Source organism: Ambystoma mexicanum, chromosome 4q (assembly GCF_040938575.1).
Source record: "Ambystoma mexicanum isolate Mex_15411 chromosome 4q, UKY_AmexF1_1, whole genome shotgun sequence".
Classification (NCBI taxonomy): Eukaryota; Metazoa; Chordata; class Amphibia; order Caudata; family Ambystomatidae; genus Ambystoma; species Ambystoma mexicanum.
This window is the reverse complement of record NC_090928.1, coordinates 803,107,010-803,124,388: the sequence shown is the minus strand read 5'-3', so window position 1 is coordinate 803,124,388 and position 17,379 is coordinate 803,107,010.

Sequence of the window (17,379 nt, the reverse complement as noted above, 5' to 3'; positions counted from 1 at the left end):
GTTCCCTTTTTGGAATACCTATGGCTGCGCGGAGGGCGCTGTTTTTGATTATTTGCAGCTTGTCCATATTTTCTACTGACATGCACGTAAAGTGGGCATTACAGTAGTCGAGTCTTGCCATTGTTAGGGCTCTGGCAATGGTGAGGCAGTTTTCCTTAGATAGGAATGGTCCGGCAGCATGTAGCTAGAGTGTGGGCCTGCCCTTCTTTTTCTACTTAATGTTGCAGGAGACCCGGGCTCCAGAGGCAGCAGCACCGGGGTTATTATGCCCCCACTTTGGAGAGCCATAGTCATAGTTTTCCCCCTCCCCCAATTGTGGGTACAATTTGTGTGTTTGGAGGGGAGTTGGTTCCTGGTCTCCTAAATTAACACTTGTGCCATCACTACAATAACCAGAATCCCTTGAGACTGAATTTGAAAAAGTAATTAGCAACACCTGAAAAGGAAAACAGCCAACACAGCCTCCCTGAAGAGAGTTTGAGACTTGAAAGTACTTGGAGGAGTCGAACTATTGTGCATTTGAACTGCAGCAGTTGGGATTTAGCCCTGGTAATTTTTGAACATTGATGGGACTATTTGCATCTGGGATTCAACCCTGTTATTTTGTTTACTTTGTTGGGATTTAACCATGTTATTACTTACATCAGGATGAAATGACTGGGAACTAGAGTGTGCGCCTGACCTTCTTTTTCTACTTAATCAGGAGAAGCTCTGTCTTGTCACTGTTGAGGCACAGCCGGTTCATGGCCATCCAAGCTTGGATGGTTGTGTATAAAGTGTTGAGGGCTCTGGAGTCTGACTCATAGTCACCTGTTAGCGGAAGGAGGACTTGAGTGTCATCCGCACAGTTGGTGTAGGAGATAGATAATGAGTCCAAGATGTGAAAGAGAGGTCTGGTGCATATGTTGTAAATGGTGGGCGAGAGGCAGGAGCCTTCAGGGATTCCACATAGGATGATGGTGGGGGAGGCAGACGCTATGTCGGAGAAGACTTGCATGGTTCTAACTTGCAGGAATGATGCGATCCATCTCATGTTGAGAGAGAAGTTGGTTGTCAATATCAGGTGTTTTCAGAGGACGTTGTGATCCACAAGATCGAACATCGTGGATAGGTCTAGGAGTAGAAGTAAGGCTGGTTTCCCAGAGTCCCTTACATCTTCCATTTGGTTTTTCAGATCTAGTAGGGCCGTTTCTGTGCCATGCCCTGGGCGTAACCCAGATTGACACAGCCCCAGGAGTTTGTTGTTCTCAATGAACTGTAGAACTTGTACATAGGCTGCTTTGACAAAAATGTTCAACAGGAACTGGACAGTTGTTATGGGTCTATAGGTGTTAAGTGATGAGGGGGTCAGGGTGTTTTTTTTTAAAGAGGGTGAACCGGGGCTTCTTTTAGGCAGGGCAGTACTTGTCTTGTGCTGAAGGAGGCATTAACAAAGTCTGTCAGGAAGAGAGATAGAGTGGTGGCACATTCTTTGATGATGGCCGCGGGGCAGATATCACCTTTATAATTGGACTTCTTGGAAGGAAAACGTGGTTGTTGGTCCCTTGGAGTGGGGCGTTATAGAGAGAGTTGAGTGAGTCAAGGATTGTTGGGTGGATTTAATTTTGGTTTGGAGGGTGTTCAGTTTGTTGATCATGGCTGTTTGGATCCTATCGCACCAGGACTTGTCTTTGGAGATAGTTTGGGGGGGGGGACGTGGTAGTGTTCTCTAGATCCCTAAAGATAGAGAAAATGTCTTTAGTGTCTGATTTGGCATTAGAGATCCTAGCATTAAATGAGGTAGATTTGGCTTGTATGATGGCCTGTTTTTAGTCTTTGGAGAGTTTTTGGAATTCAAGCTTGGCAGTGTCCGATTGGTTAGATTGCCAAAGGGATAGGGCAGCGTGTTTTTTGGAGCAGTGTTCTAGGAAGTCTAATGTGAACCAGGTGTTGGCATATCTAGTGGGTTTAGCTTTGCAGGATTTGAAAGGGACAATAGTGTCCACGGCTAATTTAATAGCTGTGTTGTAAGATTGTGCAACGGCCTCAGGGTCGTTGAAGAAAGGGGGCCTGAATGCCAGCACTAGTAAGTGAGGTAGCAGTCTTTCGGCAGTGAGCTGGCGAGAGCTTCTGGAGGTCGCAGGTGGCAGTGTTTGTGTTGGATGGTGTATTTTCTTGGGGGTAGCGATTTCAAAGTAAATGATGTGGTGGCCCGACCAGGGGTAGGTGAGTTGGCAGTAATAGAGAGTGGGCAGTTGTGTTGGGCTATCCAATCTAAGGTGCGACTTTGAGTGTGAGTAGGGTCAGTTACAGTGTTCCAAAATCCTAGTTTCTCAAGCGCATTGTTCAATGACTTGGCTGCAGGATCTTTAGGATCATTAAGACCGAGGTTGAGGTCTCCTAATAGGATGACTTTAGAAGTTTAATGAGAAGGTAGTCACTGTTGTTATAGGTGGTCTTATCTGTCTTTCTAATGGATAGGGTGTCCTTTGCCATGAAGGCAACACCCCCTCCTTTGGATGGGAGGTCCTGTCTGAGTATGGTGTACCCTATAGGCAGTATACATTACTAGCAATAGATGAGGCAGATATGATTGTACAGGGTGACACATTACTAACATTACGTGTGGCATTCCTCATTGTAAAGGGTGTCACCTTACTAGCAATAGGTGAGGCCGATATGATTGTACAGGGTGACACATTACTAACATTAGGTGTGGCATTCATCATTGTACAGGCTGACACATTACTAGCATTAGGTGTGGCATTCATCATTGTACATGGTGACACATTACTAGCATTAGGTGAGGCAGATATGATTGTACAGGGTGACACATTGCTTGAATCAGGTGTGGCTTTCAGCAATGTACAGGGTGACTGGGTATTGTCTTTGACAGTGGGTATGGCATAGAGCAGGGCCACCTCATGACGAGGAGTAGTGGCGGTAATGTTCATGCTGGAATCACCGTTGCATGACTGCCAAGTGCGCAGTAGGCTGTGAAACCCATAGAAGGACCGCAGGATTTGTAAAGCGCGCACGGGGATGGGAGAGTGCCGTGATGAAGTAGCAGCAGTGAGCCGCGAGGTTGCATACTTGTGGGCTACAACTGGTGAGTTAGAGCAGCCTCGGAGGGACATATATGTGTGAGAGACAGACGACTTACATCAGTGCCATGGGAGGCCCCGGTAGGAGGTTTGGGGAACCTGTATCTGAGGTGCAGTTTACGGAAGACCATGTGGGTGCACTGACGGTGTGGAGCACTGGGAAAGTGCGTGCACAAAGGCGCGTGTACCTAGTGCTTGGTGCTTGGCGATGGGCCCCTCAGTGGTACTGTGCTGGCCGGGAGGGACATGGATGAAGGGGGAGGAAAGGTGGAGGTGTTAGCTGGGGTAGAGTGAGTAGAAAGAGCTCTCTGGGGAGGCAGAGTCTTACCAGCGGCTGGGCTTAGTGGCTCCAACAGTGAGCAGCGGAAAGCTATACGGGTTAGGCCCATGATTATGCATAAGGACTTTGACTTGTCTCCAATAGTCTGGGTCTATAACACCTGCCACTACATCCAGGGCATACCACCTGGGAGTCCTGATTTTGAGGCTAAATGGATATACGAGCCTGGTGCGGGAGAAATCCCAAGGCCAGTAGATATTAAATGTCTCTCATTGACTTGGGTTGTAATTTCCTATGATTATATAAATTGAATCCTGTTGACTGTGAGGTTGCAACTGTCAGAGATTTGGCCCTGGGATTTAACTTGGCATATAGTATGGGTCCCCAACTTCTGTAACCTTGCTGCCACCCCCCTTCTAACACCATATGTGGCAAACCAGAAGAAGGAGTCAGATGAATGGAGTACATTTTCAAGTGGTTATTTATTAAATAAAATAAGAAAATGCCTACCAATACCTATTGCTAAGTGGATTGTCCCTGCCTAAGAAACTAAACTACAGTTGCTTGTCAGTCAATCAAAAACCAAAAATATGTCCTCTGTCCAAAACCTAATTCTATCTGGCCCTACCACTTTAAATAACCTAAAGTCCAGAACACTTTGCTTCTGGTAAAGACTTCCCTTGCCTAACTCAGTGGGATTCTTCTCAGGGTAGTCTTCTAAATTTCAATTAAAAAATAAAGTTTTTTTTAATTAAAGTCAATTGAGAACGTTCGTTAATCCTCCTTCCACACTCCTCAAGAGATTCTGTAATTCATGGTAATTCATGGTATACATTTTAAGTCTCAAAATCTGCAAATCTCCTTTTCCTACTTTCTTGTATCCTTTTCCTGAGCTTTCTCTTGTAATAGTTTGATTGCTCCAGATTAAATTAAATGATTCACTTTCCTAGTGCTTTATTGTGCCATCCAGGCCTTTGTGATTCCTTATACTGGACAACACATGTGGCTCTCAACAGTATTCATACTTTGCGATTCTCAGGCTCCAGTAAACTGCATTCACAGTTACTTAACTTGTTTCCAGTTGCTGGACCACCCTTCTACCTTCATCAGTGTTGGGTTGGTTGCTTGGGTTTGTCATTTCATCAGGATTTCTTGCACTGCTTTCGCTATCCAGTCTCTCCAGTCTGTCAGCATCTCTGTTTCTCAACCAACCCGCTTCTGCAGTCTTATTGCACACAGTCAGAGCAGAGGACTCATGTCTCCTGATGTGCTCAGTATCAGAATTCTTTTGGAGGATCCAACCCCACCATGGGAACCCTGTGGTCATGCCAGCAAATGGAAAAGTCTTCATGACCCCATACTTACAGTCGTTGTTCTGCTGCTCTCTTTGCAAGCTTTTCTGCATTCATCTCTGCTCCTTTGATTCTCTGGCACTGCCACTGACTCTGCAGCAAATCATCACTCTGCCCCTCAAGGATGTTCTTTCGTCAGAGGCTCTACTGTTTAATGTTCTCTCTCTCATTGTGTTCTTTGTTTCTTCAAGTTTGCTGCTGACTCTTAAAGGGGTGTTTTGTTTTTCTTCATTGGTTAGGTGAAATCCAGCATTGACTACAGCCAAGGACATGGGAATTGTATTACTGGTTGTTGAAGGTGATAGAGCAGTAAGTGTAGGCATATTAATACCCATATACCTGATATTGTTTCTCTCATAGGGAGTTCCTCATGGGATTGGGAGCATTCCCCTTAGTGGGGAATCACTCCCAGTGATGTCCCACCTGCCCAGACCCTTGGGGAGAGTCTTGCTTAGCGGGTTGAACTCCCTAGCCGCAAATGGGGTGACTCTCACTTGGGGAGAAAGGACGAATAGCCTACATTCATCACATCGTATACACAAATGTATTAATAAAAGGTATAGGGAACACATTTTCTTGGACAATAATGTTTCTCTCTCTAAGGAGTTCAAGTTCGTTTATGGCTATGGTAGGTCATGCACTTGAGTAGTCCATAGAGCAAAACATCCAATTCACAATATACATGTGGACCAGTGGCAAGAGTAGTGTCTACTTAGTTATCTTAGCACACTGGTTGGACTTGCTCCACTCCAGACAAGAGAGGTCCTGTAGTTATTCCAGAAAGCTACAGGAGTCTAAAATTTGGCAACAAGCAACTATGCTCATGAAAAGGCTGCGGTCCAGGCGCCACAGGTGTGTTGACATCTGGGAGAAGGTGGAGGAGATGGAGACACAGTGGTTAAAGCCTTGTAGTTGGAATGTGGGCTTTGTTGCTGCAGCCAATGGATTAAATGTTGTTGCAAGTTTACAATTTGTCAAAACAATGTATTTGGCACATGTCACTCACTCCATAGGACATAAGCTTTATCAGCAATTGTGAGCCTGCCAACTTTTTTGGCTGTTGCTCAGAAAATCAGCTCCTATTTCATGCACCATATCATGCCAACATATACACTCAACCAACTGCAATTTACCACAATTTACCACACATATAAACTGAATAATGTGAAGACCTCAGTGGCCACCCATTAGAACTGTAAATTGCATATGTTGGGAAGTCTACATCAGCAGTGTAATTCTACTGCAGATTATTGCAACTCACACAGGAGGCCTCATGGTAGGGCATTTCTAACACTGTTAACATGTCAGCTGCTGCTAATTTCTGCTCCATTCTGCAACCTTTCAAAGGAGGTCATATAGTCGATTCACTTTCAAGACATATTCCTGAATGAGGTTCTCACTCTGGTGTACCTGCTTGAGCTCAACCTGAATGCCATATAAAGGGTCTGAGTCTTGGTAGGTGGTGAGGGTTTGTGACCTATCTGACTTTGCCAAATACACTGGTCGTGTCAATCTCATGAATGATGGCAATAATAAACAGTGCATCACTGATATGTTTTGAAAGCTTTATGAGCAGTGTGGGTGCACTCTATGGGGAGGGGAATTTGAGGGACATTTTCATCAGCAACACATGTATCTTGAATACATATTGTTCATCAAAAAGATCAGATATCAGGGCATTAGCAGCACATATGCCCAATGCCTACCTACTTGGCACTTCACCCATAAGAAGGGATGATGGACCATTACAGCTTGAGTGCAGCAAGTTGCCTGTCCGTCCAGCTGCACGTGTGCAAGATTCTATAGAATTGCTAATCTGCACTCCCACGAGTGTGCAGTCCGAAGAGAATTTAGTGCGGACAATGCTATTGTTTATAACCCCATTAGAATCTTCACAGTGCTTCATCTTGAAAAATTGACAATTACAAAACTGAACCATCATTACATTGCAGAAGACAATGGGATGATATATAGCTGTAGCCAACACACCAGCTGATATGATGATTTGTTACGCAGCACACATCAGACACTGAAACGTGGAAAAGTGTTGCTTCTTGGTGCTTATGGGCAGGAAACAGATATCAGTAATTTTGAAATCGAGTCCATGGGCCTCATTACGACCCTGGCGGTAAGTGAAAAACAATGCCGGTAAAGTTTTACAGGCATCGCTTACCGCTAGGTCAGATCATGACCCGCGAAAGTGCAATTAGCGGCACTGTAATCAACGGTGTTGCTAACAGCACCAAGTGCGCGGGAACGCAACCCCCCATGCCATAAATACCGGCATGGCGCAAAGTGGGGAATTTCACGAGTCAAGCGGACATGCTCTTAACGCCCTCGCGAAGGCCGTAAAGTACCTTAGCGCCATGGTGCTAATACCGTCATCGCAGACCAACCGTAAATGGCCATGTGCAGTGCTCCCAGCTGCCACAGGTGCACACAATCAGCACAGGTGGAGGCAATACAGAATGGCCAAGTACAAAAAGAGCACACCCCACCCCTTCCCACACCCAGGCACATTCCACAATGATTCCAATACGACTAGCAATGTTGGGGCTGGAGGACCTGTTTGCAATGCAAGTGCTACAACAACAACAACAACAACAACAACAACAACAACAACAACTACAGGCAGCACAGAGGAGACGCAGGAGGAGAAGGAGGGCAAGGCAGGGCCAGCAAGCCCCACCAGCACAGCTAGTGCCACCACGCAGGCAGCTCCCAATCCCACGCATCCGAGCCAGTCCATTCAACCTCAGCGCTGAGCAGATCCACACCTTGTACCATTTTGACCGGGACACCATCACCACCATTGTGGACATGATACACAACGACATTGTCAGCATGATTGAAACACCCACCGCCATCCCCCCCCCTACTGAAGGTAGTGTCCGTGCTCCACTTCCTGGCCACAGGCACCTACCAGCACACAGTGGGGCACTTGCATGGCATTTCACAACCATTATTCTCACGTACGCTGATCCAAGTGCTCGATGCCCTCCTCAAGCACACAGATGACCACATTTCCTTACCACGGTCTGCCCAGGAGATTGCTAACACTAAAGTGGGTTTCCATGCACTAGCCGGCATACCTGGGTGCATTGGTGCCATCGACTGCACCCATGTGGAATTGGTGGTCCCACATGCCATTGAGGTAGCGTACCGCAACCGTAAACTGTTCCACTCAATCAATGTGCAAATGGTATGTGACTTAAACAAGATCATCACACATTGTTGTGCCCGAAACCCCGGATCAACCCATGATTCAATGGTCCTGCGTAACTCCACAATACCACGCTTCATGGAGCGACATGCAGGGCCAAGATCCTGGCTACTCGGTGAGTCTCATGACATGGCCATTGAAATGTGAAGTGGGTAGATGATTGACGTACCAATGTATACTTTACCTGGCTGAAAGGGGGAGGAGAGATGCATATTTTACCTGGCTGAAAGGGGGGAAGAGATACATACTTTACCTTGCTGAAAGGGGGGGGAGAGATGCATACTTTACCTGGCTGAAAGGGGGGGGGATAGATGCATACTTTACCTGGCTGAAAGCGGGGGGGGGATGCATACTTTACATGGCTGAAACGTGGGGGAGAGATGCATACTTTACCTGGCTGAAAGGGGGGGGAGATGCATACTTTACCTGGCTGAAAGGGGGGGTGCATACTTTACCTTGTTGAAAGTGGGGGAAGCATACTTCACCTGGCAGCGACTACCAGAGACAACGGAGCCAGCACATACCCTAAAGCAGGCCAAACCTCAGCAGACACCTGAACACATAATGCCCCATGTAAGCAGCCCTACCATGTGATTGAACGTTTCTCCCAACCATGACACATCCATCCGCATGTGCACTGCATTGAATCGGACCCCATCCACCTCAACGAAATGCATCTACATGCAATGACTCCAGCCAAAATATGGCACCCAACACCGTCAACTGAAAGGGCAGTCCCCAATAACTGCGCACAAAGGAGGCAAATGACGGTCATCAACCTCACTACACCACTACAAAGACACTGAGGATCATCAAAATAGCATAACGACATTTGAAGTCCCCAGTGAGGTCAACATGAGGCTGACAGCAATGTTGCCATGATGAGAGCATTGATATCACTGTACACCTGCCAGGCCACCAAAAGAAACGCAATGGACTGACAGAGTGGATGGGCACACACAAGGCACTGGACCCCCCTGCATACACTGGCTGACGGCATGCAAAACTGTCCATGAGAGGAATACACATATACCGGCCTCATAGTGTGACTCCAATAGTGCATGTAAATGTAGTACACAGTGAGAGATGAATGCATGCCATGTAGCCAAGTCATTAATGGAATATGATGTCATGACTGCACACACATTGTTTCCCACATACAGGTGATGCAGGCTATCCCTTGAAGAGGTGGCTCCTTACCCCAGTCCGGGACCCACAGAACCAGCACGAGGAGGACTTTAATCGTGCACATACACGAACATGTGTGGTGATTGAGCAGACATTTGGCCTATTGAAGGCACGGTTTCGCTGCCTCAGCAGGTCTGGTGGGTCACTCCTATACCGCCATGAAAAGGTGGCAAAGATGGTCATGGCATGTGTAATGCTACACAATATGTGCATCAGACGAAATGTGCCCCTGCCCCCTGACGCTGAACTGCAACCCCCTGACGATGAGGATGAGGAGGGTGCAGATGGGGCCGCACCTCATGGAGGAGGCGATGAACAGGAGGGACGTGACGTGCGTGAAAATATCATCAACCAATGCTTCTAGCACACACGGCTGGTGTGTGTCACATGGAGACGGCACTTGGGGCACTGTGTGTGTCTGGGACATGCACACTGTGGACTGTACACCATTAAAGCACACATACGCAATGAACAATGTCGACACATTTGATTTGTGCAAAAGGGAAAAGTGTATTGTAAATGTGAATTTGTGTAACAGACCCACTCCCCCCTCCCCCCTGAACTCCCCAACACACTCACTCCCCCCCTCCCCCCTGAACTCCCCAACACACCCACTCCCCCCACCCCCCTGAACTCCCCAACACACCCACTCCCCCCTCCCCCCTCCTCCCTGAACTCCCCAACACACCTTGTGATTAAGTGGCTAATGTATTTTTACACTGGGCAGCCACTATTGGCAGCCCCCTCTCCCGGCCCCCGGGGCACCCCAGCCTGTGCTACGCAGGTTCCTGCCCGATCGGCGGACCGGGCTGCTTGGGGTAGAACTGACAGCGGAGGAGGTGCCTGGCTGATCATTGGGACGCATGTCCCGAATAGAGTGAGCTAGCTCAGAGAGCACGTGCCGCACAGCAGCAAGTTCGCCACAGATGTCCTTTGTGGAGGACTGCATTTCAGCCCTCAGGGTCTCGGTGCGTTGCTCCATTGCTGCCCTCAGGGTCTCTGTGCATTGCTCCATTGCTGCCCATGCACCCCCACATTCTGCAACATGCTCAGCCAGGAGTTTGGAGAGTTGGTGCTGGCGTGTAATTATCTCCTCCAACGACTGTTGGTTCTTCTGGGCCATGGATATTGCCAGTGCTGTTTCCATGGGGCTGCTCCCCTCCTGCAGATTTTCAACAGGGGATGGGGAGGATGGCCAATCCTCATCATCTAATAGCCCCTGTGTGGCATCCTCATGCAGGCTGCTTTGGGACAGGTAGGGGGAATGAGGGTGGGCTGTGGGGGGTCCCACATTTATCTCCTCTTTATTCCCTGCATCGCTGTCCGAGCAAGCTGCAATGGCAGCAGTTTCACCCATAGTGCTGCTTCCTGCAGAACCTGTCCCTTCTGTGGGCACCATTTGGGGGATGTCTGCTGCTGCTGCTGCTACCGTGCTGCCTGCTGGGGTGCCTCTCAGTGGCCTGTCCTGTGTTCTTGCAACAGATTTTGTCTGCTGCGGGGTTTTGGTCGCTACAGCAGAGGTGGTGGGTTGTTGTGCTGGCACTGTGGTCCTGGCCCTCTTGGCAGGTGTGGTGGTAGGGGTGTCTTCATCGTCGAGGTCAGAATTTGAGCCTGTGGTGGAGCAAAGGAGGGAGAGTGTCATTGATTGGTCTGCGGACATTGAGAGGGCATCGTGATGACTGACATCATTTTGGTTACAAGATGCGGCACATTTGAGGCAGGGGCATACAGGTTGTCTCCCTTTTGTGTGGAAGTAGCATGGAGGTATGTGGGTGCCTGCAGTTAGGGTGTGCATACTGCATGTGTACAGAGTGGAGGTCGGATGTGGCTGTAGGCAATCTCCTGCTGATGTGTTGCATTTACACTATGGGGCAACATTGTGATTCACATGAATGGACTTCTGTGACTTTTGCATGGCTTGATTTGAGGCACCTACCTGCATCGCCTAAGGTCGGTGCTCCTCTCTCCATTCCTCCTACCCCTTCAATGCTCTCCATGCCGATTGTAGAGGCACAAATTTCATACCAGGGCTGCAGTTTTATTGGGGACTCCGATCCTCCCCCGGTTGCCATGCCCATGTTCCAGTTTGCTGATAGGATGCTCCTGATGCGGAGGCGGAGATCATCCCACCGCTTACGGCACTGTCTCGCGTTGCGGGGTACGGTTCCCACAGCACTAACCCGCTGTGCAACTAGGGCCTATATGGCCTTCTTCTTTGAAATTGCTGGTCTGGTCATTTGTGTTGAAAAGACCACAGCAGCATCCTCCTGGAGGGTCTCCGTCAACATAATCAGCTCCTCCCTGGTGAAACGGTCTTGCCGCTGGCGGTCACAGGATTTTTTCACAACTTTTGGCAGCTAATGGTTTTTGCCGGGTCTCAGGGTCGGATGTCCACTGGTTGCAGAGGATGCCAATGGATTGTGTTTTTAAAGATGGCCGCCGTGCTCTTTCCCGTTCCCGTTACTTCCGGTTCCGCTTATTTAGGGTCACCGCTAATTGCGGTGACCGCTAATTGCGGTGACCGCTAAGATCGGTGGCTGGGGTGGCGGTAGTGCACCTTGCGCGGCATACAATGCTGGTAGGTGCCGTTTTGGGGGCATTATCGCCATGGCGCAGTTTACGTTACCGGCATGGCGCAATGCTCGTGCCCGATGGGTCATAGTGTCCCGCTTTTTACGGCTTTGACCCAGCACGGACACGTTAATTACGCCATGCTGGTAATGTAGAATACTTACCGCCAGGGTTGTAATGAGGGCCCATGAATCATTGCTGGCTTCTACATGCTGTTGACAATAGTGTGAGCAATGCTCATGAATACTTCTATTGCTTCATGATCACACAACTTGACCTACATTGCACATCTACCCAGGAATGTTCCCAGTTTCTCTCGAAGGCGCCCACCACATTTACTTTGATTCTGTCATAGACTCTTTCACAGGGCACAACCACCCACTTGGTTTTGGAGGCTCTATCACAAGTTGCAGTCTAATGTGTTCTTGTACTCCTAAAAGGCACTGCCACCTACTAAGGTTCTCAGGCTCTTTCATAGGCTACAGTCATTTCACAGATTGCAGCCACCCAATAAGCTGGCAGGCTCTTCAATGGGGAGCAGCTAACAACTGAGGTTATTGGGCTCTCAGGGTGGAGCCACCCAAATAGGTTCTCAAGCTCTCTCACTGAAAGTGTATTAAAGTTCTACAGCTTTCTCACAGACTGCTTGCACTTTCATGCATCGGGAGTCTTCCTGTGAGGGCAGTCTATCTCCCATTACTGCCTCATTCATTCCCCGTGCACAAAGACCTACAGTTGTTAAGGATGGCAGAGATCTAAATGCCTCCTCAGGTGGCCGGACACCACTTTGTGGTCTTGATACCAATGGCTAAAAGACAACACACAATACAACAGTATGAACCTCCATAACTCAATAAGTTGTTTTGAGAGCAGTATCCAAGGGATGAGCACTCTCAATGTCGTACCACCTCTAAACAAGTGTTTGTGTAGTGCCAGCAAAAGAAGCCTGCAGATGAGGACTGTTGCCTTTCTCATTGGCCGCCATTTGTGTGGACAGGAGGGTCAGGAGGTTAGGCATGGTGTGTCTGATGTCGCTGCGATTTTGCACACCAAACCCTGGAAGTGCTAGAACCCTCTGCACACCCACATCACAACTGGAGGTATCAGTGGTATCTGCATGGTCACTAGTGGTGTCCATGGAGATGAATGACTCATGCGCCTGGTCCACCTTTCTCTGCCATCAGAGAAATTGGTTTGTCATGGAAACATCCATAGGGTATGGGCCTTGCCCCTTGTCGTCTGCTCTTGCTTAACCATACTGTCATGGTCCTTCACTATACAGAAGGCCTCACAATTGTCCTCCAATTGTCTTCCCTGGAGGCAATGGAAAATGGTCACACACCAGGTCCCTCTGTGCTCTGGACATGAGGTTAAGGTTGCAGGTCCCTGAGGATTCTCCTGCACTGGGTTTTGTCAAATGAAGATTGAATTTTATTGGGTGGCATCTGATTCATTCTGATTCTCCAAACCACCATAACCAAGACATATACAATCTGGATTATTTTTAGGTCATTTAACAGATCTGGGAAATAGTATTCTAACAGCCCATTGCACAACACTCACACAGACACTCTCTGGAACAAGAAACAAGCTGGTTTGCAATAACAATGATTTTAATGAAAATATTTCAGGCACTTGAATATTGAGACATATGACCCCACCCACTTATTTCAAGAGAGTTCACCTGAGTCATGAAACAAGTACAAACGAATATGAAACAACTCAATAGTTGTTACTTATTCATACTAGCAAACATTGCAGTGAACTTTGGTTATTATATTCACTCATCCACCCAGTATTAAAGAGAAGGATATATGGTCAGAGCAAGGCTTCTTTAAACAAGTAAATCGATTAAGTAATCATCATGTTTTCATGAAAAAAATAAATTTCCAATATTTTCACAAGTTTCACTTATTCTGAGCAAAGAATATGACTAAAATGCAATGTTCATAATGTTTTTATATAGTGTTGTTGCATTTAACTGTGTGGGTACACATTAATAACTGCTATGGACTCCTATGCACTAACTAAATGATGTTTATATGTATGTTCAAAATGTGGGGTAGCCATCAATAGCACATGAGGTAACAAAGTACCAAACTAATTACACATTTGTAATGACTCAGCCCCCCTGAATAGCCTCAGCCCCCATGCCATTTGGTTGAGGAACAGGAAGCTAATTTACCTTTATTGATTATGGCATCCACAAGACATAGGATCTTCATTTTCCAATTACAGTGCATGGGACCCTGAGTCCTTAGGGTATCACAGAGTATGCATGAAGAATACTCTCAACAGTGCTTCGACAAGAGGCTTCAATTTTATTTGAATTCATAACAGCACATACACCTTTTACTACAGTCCTATTCTCAGTGATCTATCATTAAGACACGATTTCCCAAAATGCACTTTAAAGTTCTATGAAAGGCACATTGCATTTGCTTTAAATTCTATAAAAAATAAGTTCAGTTCCTCAGAGCATTTATACTTACTTCTCTTTTCCTCAAATTCAGGCAGGCACGCAGGCAGATGTCACTAGATGCCAAAAGTGAACTTTCTTCCTCTTTGGGTAACTTGCTCAGGATATAGCTCCCAAGTGTCCCTCAGTGTGGGAACTCAGTTATGTTCTGGGATCCTTTCTAAAATCAGTCCCCCGAGATAATGATGAATCTAAGCTGCTCTTTCCCACAGCAATCAATGTAGTTCAATCCCAGTTTTAAGTAGTTTCTCCCCAAAAGCTTCACCATTAAGCCTTGTATAGAACATGGACACAACCTGCTAAACTGTTGACCCTACCTCTTCTATCAGTAGATCATCAATTGTATTGGTACCTTATTCTAGTGATATCATGCCTAGAAAAAACCTGCTGTTGACTAAAATGACAAGTCCCTCCTATATGTTCTCTATAGATGGTCTGCTCATGAACTCCCTCATCTAGGAAAACAGTTCATGACCCCTAGTGTCGCTAGGTTCACTATTCAAAGGCACTTGAGATATCGGTGGCATTAGCCTGTCAGCCTAATATGCAGGCCTGGGTTTGGGATAATCATGAGGACAACTGAAGAGAGTGAATTTATCTGTACATTTAAAGTTAATTGTCAAACTGAAAGATGAATTGATGATATCTGTCCCACTTCTTCACAAAACATTGAGTACTCAAGGCTATAAACAAATTCTGAAGGTAGGCCCAAAGCTTGTGTATTGAATTACAAACACAACAGTACACCCATTGTATAACTTATCTAGGACAAGACACATTGCTTTATTCCAGTAGTCCAAACAAAGTTAAGAATGTAAACCATTCATCTCAATCTAATGTCTGCCTTGCATCTGAAATACTGGCAATTATATACAAATCTACATCACTCTAAAATGCCCTTTTCTTATGTGAATCATTTTCATTGAAAAAAAACAACATTATAGGATTCTATGCAGCAACACACACATTCTCATTCTCACAAAATAACATTTAAAGTATGCAGGAAAGGTACTTTTACATTATTTTAGCTACCTTTCCCCAATGTTTCTTTTTGTTGTTGTAGGCAGCTCATAGCAATAGACTAATATTGGCTGCACACTTTTATCAAATGTTGACAAGTGTTTAACTTTGCACATGAATTAATAAGACTACAGATCACTCCCCCTGTCATGGCAGGAGAAGGAAGTGGCTCCTGCTTTACAACCTCCTCCTCCACATGTTCATCCTTCTCACCCTAAGGTAGATCTACCCCTTGCTTTGGCACCTCTGCATGTAGGTTCTTCCATTGGCCCTCCTCCTGAAAGAGAGTCCCCTGGATCTCAGCAGCAGCCTCAAACTGTGCACTTCCACCTCTACACCATTTACCAAAACAGGGGACCTCCCAATTCCCTCTTCCAGTGTCCTTATTGCAGTGGCCCTCTACACCTAAAACATGAAAATAATTTCCACCTGATCATCCAAAGCATGTGTGGGGTCGTCTGTATGTGTCCCTACTGGCATCCTGTCTCTGTTCCCGTTACCACCTCCAAGTCTTTTGCTGATGGCTCTGCCTTTTCCCCCACACCTGAGACTTCACCCAATACCTCGACCATTCCAACCAATTTACAGGGTCAACACTGCATTGTGAGTTAGTCCCACAAAGTGAAACCAACTAATGTTATTTCTTCCTTATCCATCATGGGTAAATCTTTCTCCTCCTTCAGGAGAACACACACATCAACCTTATCCCCCTTCCCTTCCTAGCATTGCAACCATGCAATTTAAACCACCACAAATGACAATGCTAAGAACCATGTACAAACCAGAGAATCAAAATGTTTGCACTAAAATTAGTCCTAAAGGAACATGAGCAATCCAGAACACCGCCCAAGTAAACCAACAAGTGAACATATAAGTGAACAAACAATCTTGAACCACCATAACCCTCCCTTTGACCTCATTGATTGCATTCTGTGTGCCAAGATTAACTACTAGTCATGAACATTCCCACTTGATTCAAATAATATACATTTAAATGTGCATCAGTATACAAAATCTATATCTGTACGGGTATGCTTGTGGTTAGATTTTGAAATATCATAGTTGGTTAAAAAAATGTGTATACCAAACCTTGTAAACCAATATGACCAACATGAACAATTTCTATACCAAACCATGAACCAAAAATATGCAAACTAATATGTTCAATGCACTTGCATAACAAAATGTAAGCCAAAACGTTGTTTTGAGTGTCTAGATTTTTCTTCAGGTGATGTTAGTAATGGTTAATAACAAACAAAATCAATCACAGAAGGAAACATTAAGTCCAATCCAAAACAGGACATATAGCATTGATAAATGTTAAGATGGATCTCCAAAATTAGCCCTCGTTGGAGGGGCTTGGGTGTCCATCCTATTTATGGTAAACAGGGAAGACACTGAGAGGTTAGCCAAAATCCAATCACAGTAAGGTAGTCAAGGCTTAGTCACAGGAAAAGTGTGAGCCTTGTCTAGGGCTCCAATTAGCCCACAAAGAGCAACACTAATAATTAAAGTTAGACAGCAGGTGTATCAACATACAGTTATGTATTAGGGCTTTAGCTACACACTAAAAATCCCAGGTAAGTATTGCCAATCAAGACCATATTACAGGGCTTGCGTTAGCGTCCTTGTAGTTATGGTTAAGTTGCTCAACTCATCGAAAGAACACATTTTGGGTGGCTTATAACTTTGCCTCCTCTGGACGAATCCTCAGAAAATGTTTTTTAAAAAAAGTATACATCCCCTTCAAAATGATTCAGTGAAGTTTGGTGCGCCCCCTGACCTTTTAAAAACTATGATGCACCTCACACTTTTGAGCATCCAATCAGAATGCGCAAACGATTTCTGCGGCGATCAGGCTGCTCACTAATTGGCCCTGACGTGTACACGGACCCTAAATCAGGAAGTGAGTCCACAGACAGTACCCAGATATCATTTATTTGTTGACCTATTTTAGGCAGTTTTTAAAAAAAAAACGACTGGACAGATTTACACCAAATTTACAAAAGCATGCTTTCGGTACCAATCCACCACTCCTGGCCCAAATTTGGTGAAAATCCATCCAACAGTTTGGCCTGTAGGCACAAGCAAAACAATATTTCCATTGAGTGTAGGAGAATTTCCAAAATTGTTGGGACCCCACCATAACTTTGCCCCCCCTTTTCTGCGTTTTTCTGCGTTTT